Raw genomic sequence first — 17500 nt, 5'->3', positions numbered from 1 at the left:
CAGAGCAGTAGAGGGCAGGGCAGTACAGGACAGGGCTGTACAGGGCAAGGCAGGGTAGAGCAGAACAGGTCAGGGTAGTACAGGGCAGAGAAGTACAGGGCAGGGCAGTACAGGGCAGAGCATGGCAGGACCTGACAGGGCAGTACAGGACAAGGCAGGGCAGTACAGAGCAGAGCAGTACAGGGCAGGGCAAGGCAGTACAAGGCAGGTCAGGGCAGTGCAGGGCAGGGCAGTACAGAGCAAGGAAGGGCTGTACAGGGCAGGGCAGGGCAAGGCGGTACAGAGCAGGGCGGGCCAGGGCAAGGCAGTTCAGGGCAGGGGCAGGGCAGGGTAGGGTAGTACAGGGCTGGGCAAAGGCAGGGAAGTACAGGGCAGAGCAGTACAGGGCAGGGTAGTACAGGGCTGGGCAAGGGCAGGGCAGTACAGGGCAGAGCTTTACAGGACAGGTTTGTACAGGGCAGGGCAGTACAAGAAGGACAATGCAGAGCAGTACAGACATGGAAGGACATTGGCAGGGCAGAGAAGGACAGGGTAGGGCAGTACATGACAGGGCATTACAGGGCAAGGTGCTACAGAGTAGGGCATGACAGGGTTGGGCAGGACGTGGCAGGGCTGTACAGAACAGGGCAGTACATTGGCGGGGCAGGGCTGTAAAAGGCAGGGCAGAACAGGGCAGTACATTGGCAGGGCACGGCTGTAAAAGGCATGGCAGGACACGGGCAGAGCTGTACAGGGCAGGGGCAGGGCAGTAGAGGGCAGGGCATGCAGTGCAGGGCAGGGCAGGACAAGGAAGGGCAGGACAGGGGCAGAGCAAGGTAATACAGGACAGGATAGGACAGGCCTGTACAGTGCAGGGCAAGGCAGTAGAAGGCAGGGCAGAACAGGGCAGGGCTGTGCAGAGCAGGACAGGGCTGTACAGGGCAGGGCAGGGCAGAGCAGTACAGGGCAGGGCAGGGCAGGGCAGTACAGGGCAGGGCAGTAAAAAGCACGGCAGTGCAGTACAGGGCATGGCTGTACAGGGCAGGGCAGGACAGAGAAGTACGGGGTAGGGCATTACAGGGCAGGGCAGTACAGGGCAGAGTAAGGCAGGGAAGGGCTGTACAGGGCAGGGCAGAGCAGGGCAGTACAGGGCAGGGAAGGGCTGTACAGGGCGGGTCAGGGCAGTACAGTGCAGGGCAGTACAGGGAAGGGCAGAGCAGTAGTGTAGTGCAGTACAGGGCAGGGTAGATCAGTATAGGGCAGTACAGTGCAGGGCAGTACAGGGTAGGGCAGTACAGTGTAGTGCAGTACAGGGCAGGGTAGAGCAGTACAGGGAAGGGCAGTACAAGAGCAGTACAGTGTAGTGCAGTACAGGGCAGGGTAGATCAGTACAGGGCAGGGCAGGACAGTACAGGGTAGGGGAGTACAGGGCAGGGCAGTACAGGGCAGGGTAGGGCAGTACAGGGCAGGGCATTACAGTACAGGGCAGGGCAGTGCAGGGCAGAACAGGGCACAGCAGTACGGAGCAGAGCAGTACAGGGCAGGGCAGGGCAGGGAAGTACAGGGCAGGTCTGTACAGGGCAGGGGCAGGGCAGAGCAGTTTAGGGCAGGGCGGTACAGGGCAAGGCAGTGGCAGGGAAATAGCAGGGCAGTACAGGGCAGGGCAGGGGCAGCTTAAGGGCAGGGCAGTACAGGGCAGGTCTGTACAGGGAACGGCAGGGCAGGGTGGGACAGGGCAGGGCTGCACAAGTTAAGGCAGGGTAGTACACAGGGCAGGGCAGTACAGTACAGTGCTGTGCAGGACAGGGCAGTACAGGGTATCACAACTTACAGCAGGGCAGGGTAGGACGGGGCAGGGCACAGCAGAACAGTACATGATAGTACAGGACAGTACAGGGCAGGACAAGGCAGGACAGGGCAGGGCAGTACAGGGCAGGGCAAGGCAGGACACGACAGTACAAGACAACACTGGGCAGTACAGGAAAGTAAAGGGCAATGCAGTACAGGGCGGGGCAGGACAGGACAAGACAAGACAGGGATGGGCAGGACATGGCAGAGCAGGGCACGGCAGGGCACGGCAGTAAAGGACAGGACAGGACAACTTACCACAGGGCAGGGTAGGACAACGCAGGACAGGACAGTACAGGGCAGGACAAGGCAGGACAGAACAAGATAGTACAGGGCAGGGCAATACATGGCAGGGCAGGACAGCAGGCCAGGGCTGTACAGGGCAGGGCAGTACAGGACAGGGCAGAGCTGTACAGGGCAGCGCAGGGAAGTACAAGGCAGGGTTGTACAGGGCAAGGCAGGGGCAGGGCTGGGGCAGGGCAGGGTAGGGCAGTACAGGGCAGGGCAGGGGCAGGGAAAGAGCAGGACAGTACAGGACAGGGCTGTACAGGGCAGGGGCAGGGGCAGTACAGGGCAATACAAGGCAGGGATGTATAGGGCAGGTCAGGGCAGTACTGGGCAGGGCTGTACATGGCAGAGCAGTACAGGGCAGGGCTGTACAGGGCAAGGCAGAACAGTGTAGGGCAGGGCTGTACAAGGCAGGGCAGGGTAGGGGCAAGGCAGTTCGGGGCAGGGCAGTACATGGCAGTGTAGGGGCAAGGCTGGGGCAGGGCAGGGTAGGGTAGTTCAGGGCAGTATAGGGCAGAGCAGGGCAGTACAGGGCAGGGAATGGCTGTACAGGGCAGGGCAGGACAGTACAGGGCAGGGAAGGGCTGTATAGGGCAGGGCAGGACAGTACAGGGCAGGGAAAGGCTTACAGGGCAGGGCAGTACAGGGCAGGGAAGAGATATACAGGGTGGGGCAGGGGCAAGGCAGTTCAGGGCAGGGCAGAGCTGTACAGTGCAGGGCCAGGGCAGTATAGTTCAGGGTAGGGGCAGGGCTGGGGCAGGGCAGGGTAGGGTAGTACAGGACAGGGCAGTAAAGGGCAGTACAGTGCAGGACATGGCAGGGCAAGGCAGTACAGGGCAGGGCTTAACAGAGCAGGGCAGGGCAGTACAAGGCAGAGCAGGTTAGTACAGGGTAGGGCAGGACAGTGCAGTGCAGGGCAGGGAAGGGCAGTACAGGGAAGGGCTGTACAGGGCAGGACAAGGTAGTACAGGGCACAGCAGTACAGGGCAGGGAAGGGCAGTACAGGGCAGGGCTGTACAGGTCAGGGCAGGCAGGGGCAGGACTGTGCAGGCCAGTTCTGGGGCAGGGCAGGGTAGGGTAATACAGGGTAGGCCAGTACAGGGCAGAGCAGGACAGTACAGTGCAGGGAACAGGTCAGGTCAGGGCTGTACAAGGCAGGGCTGTACAGGACAGGAAAAGGCAGTACAGGGCAGGGCAGGGCACGAAAGTACAAGACAATACTGAGCAGTACAGGAAAGTAAAGGGCAAGGCAGAAGAGAGCGGGGCAGTACAGGACAGGGCAGAGCAGGACAGAGTAGTACAGGGTAGGGCATTACAGGGCAGGGCAATACAGGGCAGAGTAGGGCAGGGCAGGGCAGTACAGGGCAGGGCAGGACAGAGCAGTTCAGGGTTGGGCATTACAGGGCAGGGCAGTACAGGGCAGGGCAAGGGAGAGCAGTACAGGGTAGGGCAGTACAAGGCAGAACAGCACAGGACAGAGCAGGGCAGTACAGAGCAGAGCAGTACAGGGTAGGGCAGAGCAGTACAGTGCAGGGCAGTACAGGGTAGGGCAGAGCAGTACAGTGGAGTGCAGTACAGGGCAGGGCAGTACAGGGCAGAGCAGTACGGAGCAGAGCAGTACAGGGCAGGACTGTACAGGGCAGGGCACGGAAGTACAGGGCAGGTCTGTACAGGGCAGGGGCAGGGCAGAGCAGTATAGGGCAGGGCGGTACAGGGCAAGACAGTGGCAGGAAAATAGCAGGGCAGTACAGGGCAGGGCATGGGCAGCTTAAAGACAGGGCAGTACAGGGCAGGGCAGAGCAGTACAGGGCAGGTCTGTACAGAGCACGGCAGGGCAGGGCGGGACAGGGCAGGGCTGCACAGGGTAAGGCAGGGTAGTACACAGGGCAGTACAGTACAGGGCTGTACAGGACAGGGCAGAACAGGGCAGGGCAGTATAGGGCAGGGCACTCTAGAATTTAGAGCAGTACAGAGCAGGGCAGTACATGACATGGAAGGACATTGGCAGGGCAGAGGACAGGACAGGGCAGGGCAGAGGAGGGCAGTACACAACAGGGAAGGACAGGGCAGGACAGGACAGGGCATCACAACTTATAGCAGGGCAGGGTAGGATGGGGCAGGGCACAGCAAAACAGTACATGATAGTACAGGACAGTACAAGGCAGGACAGTGCAGGGCAGTACAGGGCAGGGCAAGGCAGGACACGACAGTACAAGACAACACTGGGCAGTAGAGGAAAGTAAAGGGCAATGCAGTACAGGGCGGGGCAGGACAGGACAGGGTTGGGCTGGACATGGCAGAGCAGGGCAGGGCAGGGCACGGCAGTAAGGGACAGGACAGGACAACTTACCACAGTACAGGGCAGGACAAGGCACGAAAGAACAAGATAGCACAGGGCAGGGCAGGGCAGGACAGCAGGACAGGGATGTACAGGGGAGGGCAGTACAGGACAGGGCAGGGCTGTACAAGGCAGGGATGTATAGGGCAGGTCAGGGCAGTACTGGGCAGGGCTGTACATGGCAGAGCAGTACAGGGCAGGGCAGTACAGTGTAGGGCAGGGCTGTACAAGGCAGGGCAGGGTAGGGGCAAGGCAGTTCGGGACAGGGAAGTACAGGGCAGGGCAGTACATGGCAGTGTAGGAGCAAGGCTGGGGCAGGGCAGGGTAGGGTAGTTCAGGGCAGTATAGGGCAGAGCAGGGCAGTATAGGGCAGGGAAGGGCTGTACAGGGCAGGGCAAAGCAGGGCAGAGCTGTACAGTGCAGAGCAGTACAGTTCAGGGTTGGGGCAGGGCTCGGGCAGGGCAGGGTAGGGTAGTACAGGACAGAGCAGTACAGGGCAGGGCAGTAAAGTGCAGGCATGGTAGGGGCAGGTCAATACCAGGGCAGGGGCAGTATAGTGCAGGACATGGCAGGGCAAGGGCAGGGCAGGGGCAGGGCAGTTCAGTGCTGAGGCAGTACAGGGCAGGGCTTAACAGGGCAGGGCAGGGCAGTACAAGGCAGAGCAGGTGAGTACAGGGTAGGGCAGGACAGGGCAGTACAGGGCAGGGAAGGGCAGTACAGGGCAGGGCTGTACAGCGCAGGACAGGGTAGTACAGGGCGGGGTAGTACAGGGTAGAGAAGGACAGTACAGGGAAGGGCTGTACAGGGCAGGGCAGGCAGGGGCAGGGCTGAACAGGTCAGGATAGGGCTGTACAGGGCAGGTCTGTACAGAGCACGGCAGGGCAGGGCGGGACAGGGCAGGGCTGCACAGGGTAAGGCAGGGTAGTACACAGGGCAGTACAGTACAGGGCTGTACAGGACAGGGCAGAACAGGGCAGGGCAGTATAGGGCAGGGCACTTTAGAATTTAGAGCAGTACAGAGCAGGGCAGTACATGACATGGAAGGACATTGGCAGGGCAGAGGACAGGACAGGGCAGGGCAGAGGAGGGCAGTACACAACAGGGAAGGACAGGGCAGGACAGGACAGGGCATCACAACTTATAGCAGGGCAGGGTAGGATGGGGCAGGGCACAGCAAAACAGTACATGATAGTACAGGACAGTACAAGGCAGGACAGTGCAGGGCAGTACAGGGCAGGGCAAGGCAGGACACGACAGTACAAGACAACACTGGGCAGTAGAGGAAAGTAAAGGGCAATGCAGTACAGGGCGGGGCAGGACAGGACAGGGTTGGGCTGGACATGGCAGAGCAGGGCAGGGCAGGGCACGGCAGTAAGGGACAGGACAGGACAACTTACCACAGTACAGGGCAGGACAAGGCACGAAAGAACAAGATAGCACAGGGCAGGGCAGGGCAGGACAGCAGGACAGGGATGTACAGGGGAGGGCAGTACAGGACAGGGCAGGGCTGTACAAGGCAGGGATGTATAGGGCAGGTCAGGGCAGTACTGGGCAGGGCTGTACATGGCAGAGCAGTACAGGGCAGGGCAGTACAGTGTAGGGCAGGGCTGTACAAGGCAGGGCAGGGTAGGGGCAAGGCAGTTCGGGACAGGGAAGTACAGGGCAGGGCAGTACATGGCAGTGTAGGAGCAAGGCTGGGGCAGGGCAGGGTAGGGTAGTTCAGGGCAGTATAGGGCAGAGCAGGGCAGTATAGGGCAGGGAAGGGCTGTACAGGGCAGGGCAAAGCAGGGCAGAGCTGTACAGTGCAGAGCAGTACAGTTCAGGGTTGGGGCAGGGCTCGGGCAGGGCAGGGTAGGGTAGTACAGGACAGAGCAGTACAGGGCAGGGCAGTAAAGTGCAGGCATGGTAGGGGCAGGTCAATACCAGGGCAGGGGCAGTACAGTGCAGGACATGGCAGGGCAAGGGCAGGGCAGGGGCAGGGCAGTTCAGTGCTAAGGCAGTACAGGGCAGGGCTTAACAGGGCAGGGCAGGGCAGTACAAGGCAGAGCAGGTCAGTACAGGGTAGGGCAGGACAGGGCAGGGAAGGGCAGTACAGGGCAGGGCTGTACAACGCAGGACAGGGTAGTACAGGGCGGGGTAGTACAGGGCAGGGCAGGGCTGGGGCAGGGCAGGGTAGGGTAATACAGGGTAGGCCAGTACAGGGCAGGGAAGGGCTGAACAGGTCAGGATAGGGCTGTACAGGGTAGGGCTGTACAGAGCAGGAAAGGGCAGTACAGGGCAGGTCTGTACAGAGCAGGGCAGGGCAGGGGCAGGGCTGCGGCAGAACAGGGTAGGGCAGTACAGAGCAGGGCAGTACAGGAAGGACAATGCAGAGCAGTACACAGCAGGGCAGTGCATGACATGGAAGGATATTGGCAGGGCAGAGAAGGACAGGGCAGGGCAGTACAGGGTAGTATATAGCAGGGCAGGGCAGGGCAGGGCAGTACAGGACAGGAGAGGGCAGGGCAGCGCATTACAGGGCGGTTACTACAGAGTAGTACACGACAATACAAGACAATACTGAGCAGGGCAAGGCAGTACAGAGCGGGTCAGTACAGGACAGGGCAGGGCAAGGCAGGGCAGGGCTGTACAGGGCAGGGCAGCACATTGGCAGGGTAGGGCTGTACAAGGCAGAGCAGAAAAGGGCAGAGCTGTACAGGGCATGGAAGGGGCAGGGCTGTACATGAAAGGGCAAAACATTGGCAGGGCAGGGCTGTACAGGGCAGGGAAGAGATATACAGGGTAGGGCAGGGGCAAAGCAGGGCAGTACAGGGCAGGGCAGTACAGGGCAGGGCGGGGCAGGGCAGGGAAGTACAGGGCAGGGTTGTACAGGGCAAGGCAGGTGCAGGGCAGGGCTGTACATGGCAGGGAAGGGCTGTACAGGGCAGGGAAGGGGCAGGGCTGTACATGACAGGGCAGTACATTGGCAGGGCAGGGCTGTACAGGGCAGGGAAGAGATATACAGGGTAGGGCAGGGGCAAAGCAGGGCAGTACAGGGCAGGGCAGGAGAGGGCAGGGAATGGCAGTACAGGGCAGCACAGGGAAGTACAGGGCAGGGATGTACAGGGCAAGGCAGGAGCAGGGCTGGGGCAGGGTAGAGTAGGGTAGTGCAGGGCAAGGCAGTACAGGGCAGAGCAGGGCAGGGAAGGGCTGTACAGGGCAGAGCAGGGCAGGGAAGGGCTGTACATGGCAGAGTAGGGCAGGGAAGGGCTTACAGGGCAAGGCAGTACAGGGCAGGGCAGGGCAGGGCAGGGAAGGGCTGTACAGGGCAGAGTAGGGCAGGGAAGGGCTTACAGGGCAAGGCAGTACACGGCAGGGCAGTATAGGGCAGGGCAGAGCAGGGCAGTACAGGGCAGGGAAGGGCTGTACAGGGCAGGGCAGAGCAGGGCAGTACAGGGCAGGGCAGAGCAGGGCTGTACAGGGCAGGGCAGGGCAGTACAGGGCAGGGCAGAGCAGGGCAGTACAGGGCAAGGAAGATATATACAGGGTAGGGCAGGGACAAGGCAGTTCAGGGCAGGGGCAGGGCAGGGCAGAGCTGTACAGTGCAGGTGCAGAGCTGTACAGTTCAGGGGCAGGGCAGTATTGTTCAGAGTAGGGGAAAGGCTGGGGCAGGGCAGGGTAGGATAGTACAGGCCAGGGCAGTACAGGGTGGGGCAGTAAAGTGCAGGCATGGTAGGGGCAGTACAGGGCAGGGCAGGCAGGGGCAGGGCACGTATGTATGTATGTATATACGTATGTATATATGTATGTATGTATGTATGAATGTATGCTGTTCTGGGGCAGGGCAGGATAGGGTAATACAGGGCAGAGCAAGACAGTACAGTGCAGGGGCAGGGCTGCGGCAGAACAGGGTAGGGCAGTATAGGAACGGCAATACAGAGCAGTACACAGCAGGGCAGTACATGACATGGAAGGATTTTGGCATGCAGAGAAGGACAGGGCAGGGCAGTACAGAGTAGTACACGGCAGGACAGGACAGGAGAGGAGAGGGCAGGGCAGGGCAGTACAGGGCGGGGTACTACAGAGTAGTACACGACAGTACAAGACAATACTGAGTAGTACATGCAGGGAAGTAAAGGGCAAGGCAGTACAGAGCGGGGCAGTACAGGACAGGGCAGAGCAGGGAAGGACCTGGCAGAGCTGAGCAGGGCATGACAAGGCAGGGTATGACAGGTTTGGGCAGGATGTGGCAGGGCAGGACAGGGCAGAGAAGGGTAGGACATGCATAGCAGGGCAGAGCAGGTCAATACAGAACAGGACAGGACAACTTACCACAGGGTAGGGTAGGACAACGCAGGACAGGACAGTACAGGGCAGGACAGTACAAGATAGTATAGTGCAGGGTAAAACAGGGCAGGGAAGTACAGGGCAGGGCAGACAGGACAGGGCTGTATAGGGCAGGGCAGTACAGGGTAGTGCAGCACAGGGTAGGGCAGTACAGGGCAGGGCAGTACAGGGTAGGGCAGTATGTAGGATAGGCAATATAGGGCAGGATGACGATATAGGGCAGGACAATGTAGGACAAGGCAGGACAAGGCAATGTAGGGCAGGGCATGGAACTGTAGGGCAGGATAATGTAGGCAGGACAGGAAAATGTAGGGAAGGGCAGGACAATGTAGGGCAGGACAAGGTAGGGCAGGTGAGGAGATTTCAGGGCAAGACAATGCAGGGCTGGGCAGAACAATATAAGGAAGAGCAGAACAATGTAGAATAGGACAATGTTGGGCAGGACAATGTAGGTCAGGGAAGGACAATGTAGGGTAGGGCAGGGCAGGACAATGTAGGGCAGGATAATGTAGGGCAGGGCAGGGCAGGACAATGCAGGGCAGGACAATGCAGGGCAGTGCAAGACAATGTAGGGCAGGGCAGGACAACTTCGGGTAGGACAATGTAGGGCAGGACAGGACAATGTAGGGCAGGACAATGTAGGGCCGGGCAGGACAATGTAGGGCAGGAAATCGAAAGGCAGGGCAGATCAATATTGGTCAGGACAGAGCAATATAGGACAGGACAATGTAGGGCAGAAAAGGACAATGTAGGGCAGAAAAGGACAATATAGGGCAGGACAATGCAGGGTAGAACAGGATAATGTAGGGCAGGACAATCAATTGCAGTGCATGACAATTCAGGGCAGGACAATGAAGAGCGAGACAGGACAATGTTGGGCAAGGCAGGATGATGTAGGGCAGGGCAATGTAGAATAGGACAGGACAATGTAGCATATAACAATCTAGTGCAGGGCGGGACAATATAGGGCAGGGCAGGACAATGTAGGGCAAGACAATGTAGCACAGGGCAAGACAATGTAGGGCAGGTCAATGTAGGGTAGGACAATGTAGCACAGGGCAAGACAATCTAGGGCAAGACAATGCAGGGCAGGGCAATTTAGGGCAAGGCAGGACAATTCACGACAATGGACGGCAGGACAATGTAGGTAATGGCAGGACAATGTTGGTCAGGACAATGTAGGGCAGGACATGACAATGTAGGGCAGGACAATGTAGGGCAGGGCAGGACAATGGAGGGCAGGGCAGGGCAGGGCAGGACAATGGAGGGCAGGGCAGGGCAGAACAATGCTGGGCAGGGCAGGAAAATGTAGGGGAGGGCAACGTAGGGCAGGAAAGGACAATGTAGGGCAGGACAATGTATGGCAGGATAGGACAATGTAGGGCAGGGCAGGACAATGCAGAGCAGGACAATGTAGTGCAGGACAATGTAGGGTAGGGCAGGACAATATAGGGCATGGCAGGACAATGTTGGGCAATGTCCTGTGACAACATAGACCAGGACAATGTAGGACAGGACAGCACAATGTAGGGCAGGATGATGTAGGGCAGGGCAGGACAATGTAGGACAGGTCTGGACAATGTACGCCATGTCAGAACAATGTAGGGCAGGGCAGGTCAATGTAGGACAGGTCAGGACAATGTAGGACAGGTCAGGACAATGTAGGGCAGGACAATGTTGGACAGGACAATGAATGCCATGTCAGAACAATGTAGGGCAGGGCAGGACAATGTAGGAAAAGACAATGTAGGGCAGGACAATGTAGGACAGAAAAGGACAATATACGGCAGGGCAGGACAATGTAGTGCAGGGCAGGACAATGTAGGAACAATGTAGGGTAGAACAATGTAGGGCAGGACAATACAGGGCATGATAATGTAGGGCAGGGCAATGTAAGAACAATGTAGGGCAGGGCAATGTAGGGCAGGGCAGGACAATGTAGGGCAGGACAGTGTAGGGCAGGTCAATGTAGGGCAGGACAGGACAATGTAGAGGAGGACAGGACAATGTAGGGCAGAATAATGTAGGACAGGGGAATGTAGGGCAGGGAAAGACAATGTAAAACGGGACAGAAGAATGTGGGGCAGAACAGGACAATGTTTGCTAGAACAGGGCAATTTAGGGCAGGGCAATGTAGAGCAGGACAATGTTGTGCAGGATGATGTATGGCAGGGCAGGACAATGTAGGGCTAGACAGAACAATCTAGTGTAGGGCAGGACAATGTTGGGCAGGACAGGACAATGTAGGGCATGGCAGGACAATGTGGGGCTAGATAGGACAATGTAGGCCATGTCAGAACAATGTAGGCCATGTCAGAACAATGTAGGGCAGGGCAGGATAATGTAGGAAAACACAATGTAGGGCAGGTCAATGCAGGGCAGGACAGGACAATGTAGGGCAGGACAATGTGTGGCAGGGCAGGACAATGTAGTGCAGAGCAGGACAATGTAGGAACAATGTAGGGCAGGAAAATGTAGGGTAGGACAGGACAATGATTGGCAGGACAGGACAACGTAGGGCAGGACAATGTAGGGCAGGTCAGAACTAGGTAGGGCAGGACAATGTAGGGCAGGTCAGTGTAGAGCAGGTCAATGTAGGGCAGGGCAGGACAATGTAGTGCAGGACAGGACAACGTAGGGCAGGACAATGCAGGGCAGGACAGGACAATGTAGGACAGGACAATGCAGGGCAGGACAGGACAATGTAGGACAGGACAATGTAGGGCAGGGAAGGACAATGTAGAGCGCGAGAGGAGAATGTAGGGCAGGACAGGACAATGGGGGGCAGAACAGGACAATGGGGGGCAGAACAGGACAATGGGGGCCAGAACAGGACAATGGGGGGCAGAACAGGACAATGGGGGGCAGAACAGGACAATGTAGGGTTGGAAAATGCAGGACAGGACAGGACAATGTAGGGCAGGACAATGTAGGGCAGGACAGGAAAATGTGGGGCAAAACAGGACAATGTAGGGCAGGACAGGACAATGTAGAACAGGACAATGTAGGGAAGGACAGGACAATGTAGGGCAGGACAATGTAGGGCAGGACAGGACAATGTAGGGCAGGGCAGGACAATGTAGGGCAGGGCAGGACAATGTAGGGCAGGACAATGTACAGCAGGACAATGTAGGGCAGGACAGTACAATGTAGGGCAGGACAGGACAATGTAGGGCAGGACAATGTAGGGCAGGACAGGACAATGTAGGGCAGGGCAGGACAATGTGGGGCAGAACAGGACAATGTAGGGCAGGATAATGTAACAATGTAGGGCAGGGCAGGACAATGTAGGGCAGGGCAATGTAGAGCAGGTCAGTGTAGGGCAGGTCAATGTAGGGCAGGACAGGACAATGTAGGGCAGGTCAGTGCAGGACAGGGCAATGTAGGGCAGGGAAGGACAATGTAGAGCAGGACAGGACAATGTGGGACAGAACAGGACAATGTAGGGCAGGATAATGTAACAATGTAGGGCAGGGCAGGACAATGTAGGGCAGGGCAATGTAGAGCAGGTCAGTGTAGGGCAGGTCAATGTAGGGCAGGACAGGACCATGTAGGGCAGGACAGGACAATGTAGGGCAGGACAATGTAGGGCAGGTCTGTGTAGGACAGGGCAATGTAGGGCAGGGAAGGACAATGTAGAGCGGGACAGACAATGCGGGGCAGAACAGGACAATGTAGGGCAGGACAATCAAGGGGAGGGCAGGACAATGTATGACAGTGCAGGACCATGTACGGCAGGGCAGGACAACGTTGGACAGGTCAGGACAATGTAGGGATTGGTAGGACAATGTAGGGTATGACAGGGCAATGTGTGGCACGGCAGGACAGTGTAGGGCAGGATAATGTAACAATGTAGGGCAATGTAGGTCAGGGCAATATAGGGCAGGGCAGGACAATGTAGGGCAGGTCAATGTAGGACAGGACAATGTAGGTTAGGGCAGGACAATGTAGGGCAGGGCAAAAAAAATGTAGGGCAGGACAGGACAATGTAGGACAGGGCAGGACAATGTAGGACAGGACAATGTAGGGCAGGATAATGTAGGGCAGGTCAATGTAGAGCAAGGCAGGACAATGTAGGGCAGGACTGGACAATGTGGGACAGAACAGGACAATGCAGGGCAGGAAATGACAACGTAGGGCAGGACAATGCAAGGCAGGGCAGGACAATGTAGGGCAGGGCAATGTATGGCAGGGCAGGACAATGTAGGGCAAGACAGGACAATGTTGGGCAGGACAGGACAACACAGGACAGGACAATGTAGGCCAGGACAGGATAACGTCGGGTAGGACAATGTAGGACAGGACAATGCAGGGCTGGACAATGAAGGGAAGGGCATGACAATGTTCAGCAGGACAATGTATGGCCGGGCAGGAAAATGTAGGGCAGTGCAAAACAAAATAGGGCAGAGCAATGTAGGGCAGAAAAGGACAATGTAGGGCAGGACAATCAAGGGCGGAGCAGGATAAAGTAGGACAAAGTAGGGCAGGGCAGGATAATGTACGGCAATGTAGGGCATCACAATCTAGAGTAGGACAGGACAATGTAGCACAGAACCATCTAGGGCAGGGCAGTACAATGTAGGCTAGGACAATGGAGGGCAGGGCAGGACAATGTAAGGCAGGGCAGGACAACGTAGGGTTGGACAGGATTGTGTGTGATATATAAGGAGAATGAAGGGCAAGGCAAGACAATGTAGAACAGACAATGTAGGGTAGGGCAGAACAATGTAGAACAGGACAATGTAAGGCAGGGCAGGACAATGAAGGGCAGGGCAGGACAATGTAGAGCAGGACAGGACAATGTAAGGCAGGGCAGGACAATGTAGAGCAGGACAATGTAAGGCAGGGCAGAAGAATGTAGGGTAGGGCAGGGCAGGGCAGGGCAGGGCAGGACAATATAGGGCAGGGCAGGACATATTAGGGCAGGGCATGGTAATGTAGGGCAGGACAATGTAGGGCAGGACAATGTAGGGCAGGGCAGGACATATCAGGACAGGGCAGGACAATGTAGGGCAGGACAATGTAAGGCAGGGCAGAAGAATGTAGGGCAGGGCAGGACAATGTAGGGCAGGACAATATAGGGTAGGGCAGGACATATTAGGGCAGGGCAGGACATATTAGGGCAGGGCATGGCAATGTAGGGCAGGACAATGTAGGGCAGGACAATGTAAGGTAGGGCAGAAGAATGTAGGGCAGGACAATGTAGGGCAGGACAATATAGGGCAGGGCAGTACATATTAGGGCAGGGCAGGACATATTAGGGCAGGGCATGGCAATGTAGGGCAGGGCAGGACATATCAGGACAGGGAAGGACAATGAAGGACAGGACAATGTAGGGCAGTGCAAGACAATGTAGGGCAGAGCAGGACAACGTCAGGCAGGACAGGACAGGACAATGCAGGGCAGGGCAGGACAATATTGGGCAGGGCAGGACAATGTAGGGCAGGGCAGGACAATGTAGTGCAGGACAATGCAGGGTAGGACAGGACAATGTAGAGCAGGAAGTATTGTAGGACAGGACAATGTAGGACAGGGCAGGACAATATAGGGTTTGCAGGAAAATGTAGAGCAGGGCAGGACAATGTGGGGCAGGATATGACAAAGTAGGGCAGGGCAGAACAATATAGGTCGGGGCAGAGCAGGACAATGTAGTGCAGGACAGGACAATGTAGGGCAGGGCTGGATAATGCAGGGCTGTGCAAGATAATGAAGGGCAGTACGATGTACGGCAGAACAGGACAATGTAGGGCAGGGCAGGAAAATGTACGGCAGGATAGGAGAATGTAGGGCACAAAAAGGAAAATGTAGGGCAGAACAGGATAATATAATGTAGGGTAGACAATGTAGGGCAGGGCAGGACAATGTAGGGCAGGGCAATGTAGGGCAGGACAGGACAACGTAGGGCATGACAATGTAGGGAAGAACAATGTTGGCAGGACAGGACAATATAGGGCACGACAATGTAAGGCAGGACAATTTATGGCAGGAAAATGTGTGGCAGGACAGGACAATGCAGGGCAGGACAGAGCAGGACAGGACAACGTAGGGCAGGACAATGTAGGGCAGGACAGGACAATGTATGGCAGGACAATGTAGAGCAGGACAATGTAGAGCAGGACAGGACAATGTAGGGCAGGACAATGTAGAGCAGGACAATGTAGGGCAGGACAGGACAATGTATGGCAGGACAATGGAGAGCAGGACAGGACAACGTATGGCAGGACAGGACAATATAGGGCAGGACAATGTAGGGCAGGACAGGACAATATATGGCAGGACAATGTAGTACAGGACAATGTAGAACAGAACAATGTAGGGCAGGACAGGACAATGTAGGGCAGGACAATGGAGAGCAGGACAGGACAACGTATGGCAGGACAGGACAATATAGGGCAGGACAATGTAGGGCAGGACAGGACAATATATGGCAGGACAATGTAGTGCAGGACAATGGAGGGCAGGACAGGACAACGTAGGGCAGGACAATGTAGGGCAGGACAGGACAACGTAGGGCAGGACAATGTAGGGCAGGACAGTACAACGTAGGGCAGGACAATGTAGTAACAATGTAGGGCAGGGCAGGACAATGTATGCCAGGACAAAGTGGAGCAGAACAATGTAGAGCAGAACAATGTAGGGCTGGGCAGGACAATATACGGCAGTGCAGGAGAATTCAGGGTGGGGCAGTACAATGTAGGGCAGGACAAATTGGAGCAGGAACATGTAGGACAGGGCAGGACAATCTAGGACAATTTAGGGCAGGGCAAGACAATGTAGGGAAGGACAGGATAGGACAGGACAATGTAACGCAGAACAGGACAATGTAGGGCAGGACAATATAGGGCAGTGCAGGAGAATTCAGGGTGGGGCAGTACAATGTAGGGCAGGACAAATTGGAGCAGGAAAATGTAGGACAGGGCAGGACAATCTAGGACAATTTAGGGCAGGGCAAGACAATGTAGGGAAGGACAGGATAGGACAGGACAATGTAAGGCAGAACAGGACAATGTAGGGCAGGACAATATAGGGCAGGACAGGACAATGTCTGGTAGGACAGGAAAATGTAGGGCAGGACAATGCAGGGCAGGACAGGACAGGACAGGACACACACACACACACACACACACACACACACACACACACACACACACAGGGCATGGCAGGGTCGGACAGGGCAAGGCAGGGCAGAGTTCGACAGGGCAGGATAGTGCAGATCAGAGCGGGGTCCGACAGGGCAGGGTAGGGTAGGCCAGGATCAAGCAGGGTAGGGCAGGGTAGGACAGGCAGGGTAAGGCAGGGCAGGACAGGGCAGAGCAGGGCAGGACAGGGTAGGGCAGGGCAGGACAGGGTAGGGCAGGGCTGAACAGGGCAGGACAGGACAGCTCAGGACAGCGTAGGAAAGGTCAGGGTAGTGTAGAGCAAAGCAAGGCAGGGCGGGGTCGAAAGGTAGGACAGGATCGGGGCAGGGCAGGATAGGACAGGGCAAGACAGGGCAGGGTCGGACAGGGCAGGGCAAGGCAGGACAGGGTAGCACAGTGCAGGGAAAGGCAGTACAAGGCAGGACAGGGTTGGACAAACAAGACAGGGCAGCACAGCAGGGCAGAGCAGTGATGAGCAGGGCGTGACAGGGCAAGACAGGGAAGGGCAGAGCAGGACAGGGCAGGGCAAAACTGGTAGTGCAGGACATAACAGGGCAGGCACAGCAGGCAGGGCAGGACAGAACAGGATGACAGGACATGGCAGGGCAGGGCAGGGCAGGAAATGGCAGGGCAGGACAGGACATTGCAGGGCAGGGCAGGGCAGGATGGGACACGACAGGGCAGAGACGGACACGACAGGACAGGACATTGCAGGGCATAACAGGACAGGACATTGCAGGGCATGACAGGACAGGGCAGGGATGGACAGGACAGGACAGGACATGGCAGGGCAGGGCAGGGCAGGGCAGGACACGGTCGGGCAGGGCAGAGCAGGGTGGACAGGGCAGAGCAGGGCAGGGCAGGGTATAGCAGAGCACAACATTGTAGGGCAGAGTAGGGTATGGCAGGGCTGGGTAGGGTATGACATGATCGGGAAGGGCAGAACAGGGCAGGGTCGGACAGGGCAAGGCAAGACAGGACAGGACAGGACAGTGTAGGACAGGTCAGGATAGTGTAGGGCAAAGGAGGGCAGGGCGGGGTCGGGCGGTGGGACAGGATCGGGGCAGGGCAGGATAGGACAGGGCAAAACAGGGCAGAACAGGGTGGCACAGTGCAGGGCAGGGCAGTACAAGGCAGGACAGGGTTGGACAGACATGACAGGGCAGCACAAGGCAGGGCAGGACAGGGCAGGGCAGAGCAGTGACGAGTAGGGCGTGACAGGACAAGACAGGGAAGAGCAAAATTGATAGTGCAGGACGGTAAGGCAGGACAGAACAGGATAAGACAGGACATGGCAGGGCAGGGCAGGACAGGACCCGACAGGGCAGAGACGGACACGACAGGACAAGGCATGGCAGGGCAGGACAGGACAGGGCAGGGATGGACAGGACAGGACAGGACATTGCAGGGCATGACAGGACAGGACATTGCAGGGCGGGGCAGGGCAGGATGGGACACGACAGGGCAGAGACGGACACGACAGGACAGGACAAGGCATGGCAGGGCAGGAAAGGACAGGGCAGGGATGGACAGGACAGGACAGGGCAGGGCAGGACAGGACATTGCAGGGTATGACAGGACA

The sequence above is a fragment of the Babylonia areolata genome, chromosome 10, assembly GCF_041734735.1.
Source record: "Babylonia areolata isolate BAREFJ2019XMU chromosome 10, ASM4173473v1, whole genome shotgun sequence".
Lineage (NCBI taxonomy): Eukaryota > Metazoa > Mollusca > Gastropoda > Neogastropoda > Buccinidae > Babylonia > Babylonia areolata.
Note: the sequence above shows the minus strand (reverse complement) of the source record.